Source organism: Tupaia chinensis, unplaced genomic scaffold, assembly GCF_000334495.1.
Source record: "Tupaia chinensis unplaced genomic scaffold, TupChi_1.0 Scaffold000066_1, whole genome shotgun sequence".
NCBI lineage: Eukaryota > Metazoa > Chordata > Mammalia > Scandentia > Tupaiidae > Tupaia > Tupaia belangeri.
The window spans coordinates 7,368,758-7,377,785 of record NW_006159525.1 but is presented as its reverse complement, the minus strand read 5'-3'; the positions used below and the strand labels follow the sequence as shown (position 1 = coordinate 7,377,785).

The following is a 9,028-nucleotide window of genomic DNA, read 5'->3' as shown; positions in this document are numbered from 1 at the left end:
GATTTCTCTTCCCCTTTCTTTGTTTTTCTCTCTCTGGGAAGTACATACGCCCTATAACAAAACAAAACAAGAGAAACCAATTCCTAAATTCTGGATTAAGTAGTATAAAGAACACTGGCATTCTTCTCAGATTGCCTGGCATCTTTATTCAAAAGAAACGATTTTTCTTTAAAATGTTAATAAGTTTTTACTATAGGGTGTGTGCACTTGCCAGAAAGACTGAGAGACAGAGAGGTAGAATGCAAGAAATCACCCCTTGGTGGGAAGGCCACGCTGCAATCCCTTCTCCTCCATTTTCCTCTTGGGATCTTGGGCACGCACGCACACACACCTGGCGTGAGTTTTAAGCCACCTGGTCTGGGACTCGAACCGCAGTCAACTACATGGGAATTCAGCGATGTAGCCGTTACACTAGCTGCTGGTCCCTAGAAACAAATTTTTATTTTTAAAGTTTTGCCATAGGGCACATGTGCTCACTGGAACCGAGACAGACAGTGATAGAGAAAGTGAGAAATCACCCCACCCCCAGGAGGATGGCCACACCACAATCTCTTCTCTTCCATTCTTCTCCTGGGATTTTGAGCCTGCATGTGCATGTGCCCATTGTGAGTTTCTTTTTTTTTTTTTTTTTTGCTATAGGGTGTGTGCACTCACCGGAAAGACAGAGAGAGACAGAGAGACAGAAAGCGAGAAATCACCCCTGGGGGGATGGCCACGCCACCATCCCTTCTCCTCCATTCTCCTCTTGGGATCTTGGGCACGCACATGCACCCGGCATGAGTTTAAGCCACTGAGTCCGGGACTCGACCACAGTCGATTACAGGGGAGTCCAGTGACATAGCCATTACGCTAACTGCTGGTCCCCCAATGTGAGTGAGTTTCAGACCACCAAGTCCAGGACTTGAACCATTGTCAGCCATGTGGGAATTCAGCACCTTCATCACTACACCATCAGCTAGCCCCAGAAAGGAAATTTTTTCAAGGAATTATTTATTTAATTTTATTTATTTATTATTATTTAAAAATCTGACCAACGAGACACAGAGAGAGAAAGGGAAAGTGAAAAAGCAAGCCTCCAGGTCCAGGACTTGAACCGTGGTCAGCCATGTGGGAGTCCAGTGCCTTAACCACCCTGCCACCTGCTGACCCCAGAATATATTTTTTATAAAATCTAATAGAAATTGTCTAGAGCTATCTTGCTCCAAAATGCATGCTACTTCTGCTGCACTGCGTGGTACCTCTGCTATGGACTGAACTGTGTCCCCTCAACTCTTCTGTTAAAGCCCTAGGCCCAATGTGACTGTATTTTCCACCTGTCCGCTCTAGCCCTTGACCTTGACCAAGTGCAGAAATAGTTTAGTCTGAACTTGGTGGAAGTTTTCCCTTTGCAATAACTGCCTAGCTCCATCACGGATTTTAAAATGTGAGGTATGCTGGATCTATTTCGAGGGGCTTCTCATCACGCCCAGCAGTTGTCAACGTCATGAAATCGACATGGAACTTAAGTGCAGTCCATACAATGGAAAAGAGGTTTGCTTCAGATAATCCAAAATTCTCAGAGAAGTCAAGTGTGCTGTCAGCAAATTCATCCCCAGAAGTGTAATGCCACTTTTCGTGTGTCAAACTAAGCATAATGGTGCTTTTGCTGACCTATGTAACTGTCCCTTTCTGTGAGAAGACTATCTGCCATCTTTTTTCTTAATGGCAGAGGCACACGCACGAGAGAAAAAGAGAGTGCACCCCCACCACCCAATGGGGCCAGTGTATGCTGAGATCTTTTTCTTCCATTTTTCCATCCTGCCAAGATCCTGGGCACATGCTCACATGGCCAGCATGGAGACCCAAATTCTGGTCAGCCATGTGGAATCCAGCTTCCTCTGCACAGCCATTTAACCACTCTCTTATGGGACTGGTCCCTATCCACTCGCTTTGTCTGCTCTGTAGGCAGGGAGGGAAGGAACGAGCTGGAGGCATAGGAAAGAGAGAGCTGGGTGGTTACTTTGGAATTGGCTTCCCAAGTTAGGGAATCTCTATTTTCAGGAAATTTTTAAGAAAAAGATAACCATAGACTATGGTTGATTTTATAATTAAGTAACCCAATTAATTTTTCAGGTTCTTTCCAGAACTGTGATTTTGTAACACTGATCTCTAAGGAAAAAATTCACCGATGTCCAGACCTTACTTCTAATCTGATGGCAGAATTAGAGCTGACATCGGATACATACTCTCACGTATATACCATGGTAGTTTTCTTTCTTTCTTTGTTTTTTTTTTTTTTTTGCATAGGGCAAATGCACTCACCAGAGAGAGGCAGAGACAGTAAGAAGGAAACTGAGAAATCATCCCCGCCCCTTCTTCATTCTCCTCCTGGGATCTTAGGCATGGATGCATATGTGCCTGGTGTGATTTTCAAGCCACTGGCTCTGGGACTTGAACCGTGGTCAGCCATGTGGGAGTCCAGCACCTTAACCACTACACCACCTGCTGCCCCCGCCATAGTATTTTTCAAAATCCATTTAATGCTATTGAGATTAAAATCAGTTTTAATTTGTATCATCTTGTATTCAATTACAGGTCATTTTTAGATGGTGGAAGATTTCTCTGAGGAGTGAATATCGATCTACAAAACCTGGAGAAGCAAAAGAAAGTCATGAAGACTTCCTAGAGAATTCACACCTTCAAGGTAAGCAAGAGAGTATATTATGAATTTATTGCTCTTGAGCTTTAATTAGTAATACTTTTTTTCAGAAAAGTTTCAAATATATTATCATTTGAAATATTGGTATGTAATTATATAAATATCATAGAACATTGGATTATTAAAAAACAGAAAATTGTTAAGACATACTGAAATTTCTTTCAGGAAAAGATCTTAAAGTGTTTTAAGAGTCAGGGAGTGGCAGGTGGTGTGATGGTTAAGGCACCAGGTTCCCACTTGGCTGACCATGGTTCGAGTCCCAGACCTAGAGGCTTGCTTTCTCGAAACTCTCTTTTTCTACCACTCTCTTTCTCTTTCTGTTTTTCTCTAGTCAAATTATGAAATAACAGTAAGTAGGGACTAGCAGATGGCATAATGGTTATGTTGCTGGACTTTCACGTAGTTGACTGTGGTCTGAGTCCTGGACCTGTTGGCTTGAAACTCATGCCAGGCACATGTGAATGTGTCCCCCAAATCCCGAGAGGAGAATGGAGGAGAAGGGATTGTGTGTGATATGGCCACCCTCCTTGAGGGGGTCCTTTCTGTCTCTCTGGTGAGCACATGTGCCCTATAGCAAAAATCTCTCTTAAAAAATAATAATAAGTAAAATCGTCATTATTATTATTTACTTTGACCAGACAGAGAGAGAGAGAGAATGGGAAAGTGAGAAAGCAAGCTGCCAGGTCTGAGACTTGAACCATGGACCATGTGGGAGTCCAGCACCTTAACCTTAACCACTGTGCCACCTGCTGGCCCCTGGATTTACATATTTTTCTTTTCTTTTCTTTTTTTAAAGAACTATTTTAACTTTATTTGTTTGTTTGTTTATTTAAATTTGACCAGAGAGGAACAGAGTGAGAAAGAGAGAGGAAAAGGGAGAAAGCAAGCCGCCAGACCCAGGACTCAAACCACAGTCGACCATACGGGAGTCCAGCACCCTTAACCACTACGCCACCTGCTGGGCCCTGGATTTGCAATTTTTTTTTTTTTTTTGGAGGGGTTTTCGCTGTAGGGCACGGGGGCTCACCCGAAAGACAGAGACAGAAAGTGAGAAATCATTCCCCAGGGGTGATGACCACGCCACAATCCCTTCTCCTCCATTCTCCTCTTAGGATCTTGAGCATGCACGCACACATGCCCGGCATGAGTTTAAGCCACCAGGTCCGGGACTTGAAACTGCAGTCAACTACGTGGGAGTGCAGCGACATAGCCATTACGCCAACTGCTGGTCCCTGGATTTGCATTTTGAAAATACAAAATTATCCTTCATGCACTACACAGTGTAGAGAACTGTTAGGATGGTAGTCAGAGTGTTACTTAATACACACCTCCATGGTCCAAATCCTGGCCCCCAAACCTACTGATATGTGAGAGTAGGCAAATTAACCTCTTTGGATCTCATTTTCCTCAGTTATTAATAATGGAAATAACAACAGTACCAACCTCATAGGATCCTTATGAGGATTACTTGAATGAAGGGCTTAGAGTTTATCTGGCTGGGCCAGTGGGTGACGTGATGATTAGGGTGCTGGATTCCAATATGGCTGCCTGAGGTTTAAGTACTGGATCTGGAGACTTGCTTTCTCACTTTCTCTTTCTGTCTCTCTCTGTCTCTCCCTGGTCAAAATAAAGAAAATAATGATAGTGAATAAAATTAAATAATACTACTAAAAATAATTGGTCCAATACTTAACTACTCAATTGACTCTAGCTATTACAGTTTTTAACTTTTTAAAAATAATTTATTTAATTTTATTTATTCACTTGTTTATTTTAATTTGACCAGAGAGAGACACAGAGAGAGAGAGGGTTAAAAAAAGCCCACCAGTTCCGGGACTCAAACCATGATCAGCCATGTGGGAGTGTCTAGCACCTTACCTACCACACCACCTGCTGGCCCCCAGTTTTTAAAATTTAAAGAGTGAAAATTCTCTTTCTCTGAGTTCTGTTCCTCTGAGATAGTTACTATAAATAGTTTCATTTGCCTTTCTCTCTCTGTCTTTCTCTCTGTCCCTCTGTAGTCAAATTAAAAAAAAAAAAGCTAACTAAATAAATAAAGTTAAATAAAATAATTCTTTGTTTAAAAAAAAAGGGAGGCCGGCAGGTGGCATGGTGGTTAAGGGCACTGGACTCCCACATGGATAACCATGGTTCGAGTCCTGGACCTGGTGGCTTGCTTTCTCATTTTCTCTCTCTTTCTCTCTATCCGTCTCTGGTCAAATTAAAAGAAAGAAAGAGAGGGAGAGAGAGAGAGAGAGAGAGAGAGAGAGAGAAAGAAAGAAAGTTAAATAAAATAATTCTTAAAAAAAGAGTTTCATTTGCACTTGAATTCTTTCTTGGATTGTGTCTGTGCGTGTATGTATGTGTATGTGTTTACAAACATAGAATCAAATTTTATCTTTAGCTCTTTCACTTTTTTAAGAGAGATTTTTGCTATAGGGCGTGTGCACTCGCCAAAGAGAGGGGATGTAAGAAATCACCCCCCAGGGGGATGGGCACGCCACAATCCCTTCTCCTCCATTCTCTTCTCAGGATTCGGGGCCAGCGTGAATTTCAAGCCTCTGGGTCGAGGACTCAAACCATGCACAGTCGGCCATGTGGGAGTTTAGTGAAGTAACATTGCTCCATTTGCTGGTCCCTGTTTCACTTATTTTTGTACTTACTATATTATGATCATTTTCTGTTAGTATACATAAAGACGCACCCTGTGCTTTTCCAAGACCATGTGCTGATCTATTGTCTAAATTTACGATCCTCAATAGATGGGCATTTTCAGATTGTTTCCATGTTTTCGGATGTACCAAGTTTTCGGGTCTACGCTGGGATGTACGTATCTGTATACTCACGTGAAAATGCCGGCAGCATAGATCCCTACGAGTGGAATTGCTATGTCCAAAGAGATGTGGGTTACACATTTTGGAAGACCTTAATTGAGGCGTGAACTCTTGGAAATCATGCAGCACTGAAGGCTAACTTGACATGAGACATTCATTTCTATTAGCCAGCTCTAGTGGCACTGCCATGGAGAGAGTACAAATACCATCACGATGAATTCGACCTTTAGAATGACGCCAACTTGGGGGCCAGCAGGTGGCATAGTGGTTAAGATGCTGAACTCGATGCAGTTTGAGTCCCGGACCACTCCGGGCAGTGTGCGCACATGCCCAAAATCCCAAGAGGAGAATTCAGGAGAAAGGATTGTGGTGTGGCCATCCCCCAGGGGGTGATTTCTCGCTTTTTGTCCTTCTCTTGTCTCTCCTGTGAACACATATGCCCTATAGCAAAAATCTCTCAAAAGGAAAAAAAAAAGAAATATGCTAATTTTATAACTATACAATTTTTGACAGAATTTTAAATTGGTTGGTATACATTATTTTAACACTTGTGCCTAAAATGAGACTTCATTAATTTTGATATCACAGTATTTCAATTGTGAGTTATTCAAAACTTACTAATACCAGTCCTTTCACTATCCTCTGAATTTGCTTTCTGAAAACCTTTGTATTAATTATATACCTTCCGACAGATATGTGTTTTCTTACACCTTTGTCACCATTAATTAGACATCACTACTCTTTTTATCTTGCCCAAATGGTAAAAATAGTGTCATGTTTGATTAGCATTTTCCTGGTAACTAGTAAGTTGAACATCCTGTCGTGTTTAATTGCAGTTTATATTTCTTCTGTAATTTGTCTGTTTGTGTCCCTAGTTCATTTGTTTCTGAAGTTCAAATATTTTTTTTCCTGAGATTTTAAAAAAATGAAGTTTTTTCTTTCAGTTAAACAAAGTAAGGAAACCCAGAAAATTAGCTCTTGAAAATATTTTTTAAAATTTTATATTAAGGCTTACACAAACTGAATTGAAAGCCCTCATTTTGGGAGTGAGGTTGAATTCACATTAGGAATTTCCAGCGTTTGTCCTTTGTATTTATTTTAAATTTTATTTATTATTATTAATTTTTATCTTGTCATAGGGCACATGAGCTCACCAGAGAGATTAAGAGGGAAAAAGAGAAAGCTGCCGAGTCCAGGACTTGAACCATGATGGGCCATGTGGGAGTCCAGTACCCAAAGATCATGCCACCTGCTGGCCCACTTTTGTCCATTTTAAAGTAAGTTGCTTAGATCTTGGAATGACCTACAAACAGTGGTTAAATGTTCAGTTCAGTCCAATCTACAAAGATCTCTGTGATAAAACCAAACAGTTTCAACAACCGTATTTTCAGAATCAAATAACGGAAGTTATTATTTTTATCTCTACAATTGCATGTGAAAGAAAATGTGGGAGTCATAGTTTAGATGCAGAATATTAAATTCCACTAGGTGATTTATGTGGAAAATGAGACTTGATGTTAGAAATGGGGACTAGCATGAAAAATCAATAATACTAAGTACTAATAATCCTGAAATATTTGCCTGAATTCTGATCTTAGGAGTACTGATATCTTAGGAATAGAAAGTGACAAAGAACAGGGACCAGCAGATGGTGTAGTGGTTAGGTTGTTGGACTCCCACATGGCCGACCACAGCTTGGGTCCTGGACCCGGCGGCTTCAAAATCATGCCAGGTACACGTGAGTGCGTGCCCAAGATCCCGGGAGGAGAATGGAGGAGAAGGGACTGTGGTGTGGCCACCCCTCCTGGGGGTGATTTCTCGCTTTCCCTCTCACCGTCTCTCTCTGTCATGCGGGCCAGCCTCAGGCCATTGAGCAGCGATCCATTTTCTCTAGGTCGGTTATTTCAGCCTGTACCTCCGCCTTGAATTTGGGACTTTGGACCTGGGTTCCTCATTCCCAGCCACCAGTTCTTAGTCTGCTCCTTTCCTCCTGCTGTCCTCCCTCATCAGCTGCTCCTCACCTTCAACCTGGATCTCTAGTTTCTGCGGACCTGGGACTGAGTTCCACAAGGAAGGTTAGATGGGAGAGGGTGAGGGGCAGGAGCCCTGGGAGGCAACGCAAGACCTTGGCTCTGTGCTGCAGAGCGGGGAGGGCAGATCTAAGACCTTGGGTTTTATCATTTTTTACTAACTAACCTTTTGATATAAAAAGTAATAAGTGCACATAGTAAACAAGTCAAATCAGCCTAAAAGTCTTCCTCTGATCCAGCGTTTGCAGGGACAGGCATCTTTACCAGTTTCTTCTCTATCCTTCCAGAAATAGTCTATGCATATATACGGGAATATATCATGTTAACCCAAAGAGAAGAATCTCATATATTGTGTTCTATAGCTTGCTCTACAGAAGTTTTAAAAATCAGAAATATGGGGCCAGCAGATGGCATGGTGGTTGATTGTGCTGGACTCCCACATGCCCAACTACAGTTCAAGTCCTAGACCTGGCAGCCCAAAAAGCACAAATAAATAGATAACTAAATACATTTAAAAAATTAATAGGTGTTTAAACGATTTTGGAAACAATTAAAACCTATGGAAAATAACTACAGAGACCTAATAACACTAAAAACATCTGGTGACATTTGTCATATTTACTTTAGCTTATCCAAATTATCAAATTGTTGCTGTAATTTGTTTATAATATCCTCTCCTTACAGTTTCTATTAGGTCTGTAATGCCGTTCTCTTTTCCATTCCTCGATAATGGAGATTTATGTTTTCTTTCTTTTAGGTCAGTGTTTCTAGTGGTGTTCTCATTTTATTGATTTTAACTTTGAACTCTGTCAGTTTTCTCTCTTTTTCTGATTTTTTTCTTGTAGGCTTTTGCCATAGGGCATATGCCCTCCTCACCAGAGAGACAGAGAAAGATAGAGAGAGGAAAAGTGAGAAATCACCCCGCGGGGAAATGGCCACGTCACAATCCCTTCTCTTCCAGTATCCTCCTCGGATTTGGGGCCTGCACCCATATATGCCCGACATGATTTTCAAGCCACCAGGTCTGGGACTTGAACCACAGCAAAGCCATTTGGGAACCCAGGGCTTTAACCACTATGCCACCTGTTGGCTCCTATTTTTATGATTTTTAAAAAAGAAATTTCTAGGGGCTGGCAGGTGGCATGTTGATTAAGGCGACTGGACTCCCACATGGATGATCACGGTTCAAATCCTGGACCTGGAAAGTTGCTTTCTCATTTTCCTTCTCTCTGTCTCTTTCTGGCCAACTTCCAAAACAAACAAACAAACAAACAACAAAAAGAAACAATGACAATGAATAAAATTAAATAAAAAATATATATTTTTCTTTTTTTGGAGAGGTTTTAGCTATAGGGCACGTGCGTGCGCTCGCCAGACAGACAGAGAGAGACAGAGAGACAGAAAGCGAGAAATCACCCCCCAGGGGAGATGGCCATGCCGGAATCCCTTCTCCTCCATTCTCCTCT

General features: G+C 41.6%; 1 long non-coding RNA gene across 4 annotated transcripts in view; it reads left to right on the top strand.

Annotated features, from left to right (window-relative positions):
- Nucleotides 1–9,028, top strand: part of LOC102483013 (uncharacterized) — a 61,934-nt gene that overhangs the window by 31,619 nt on the left and 21,287 nt on the right. For 3 of the 4 annotated variants that reach the window (XR_001369472.2, XR_001369470.2, XR_003547082.1), the window contains exons 2-3: nt 2,575–2,683; nt 7,427–7,607. This is a non-coding gene — a long non-coding RNA (uncharacterized LOC102483013). The remainder of the gene's footprint in view (nt 1–2,574; nt 2,684–7,426; nt 7,608–9,028) is intronic. The other variant, XR_003547083.1, reaches the window with a different exon arrangement.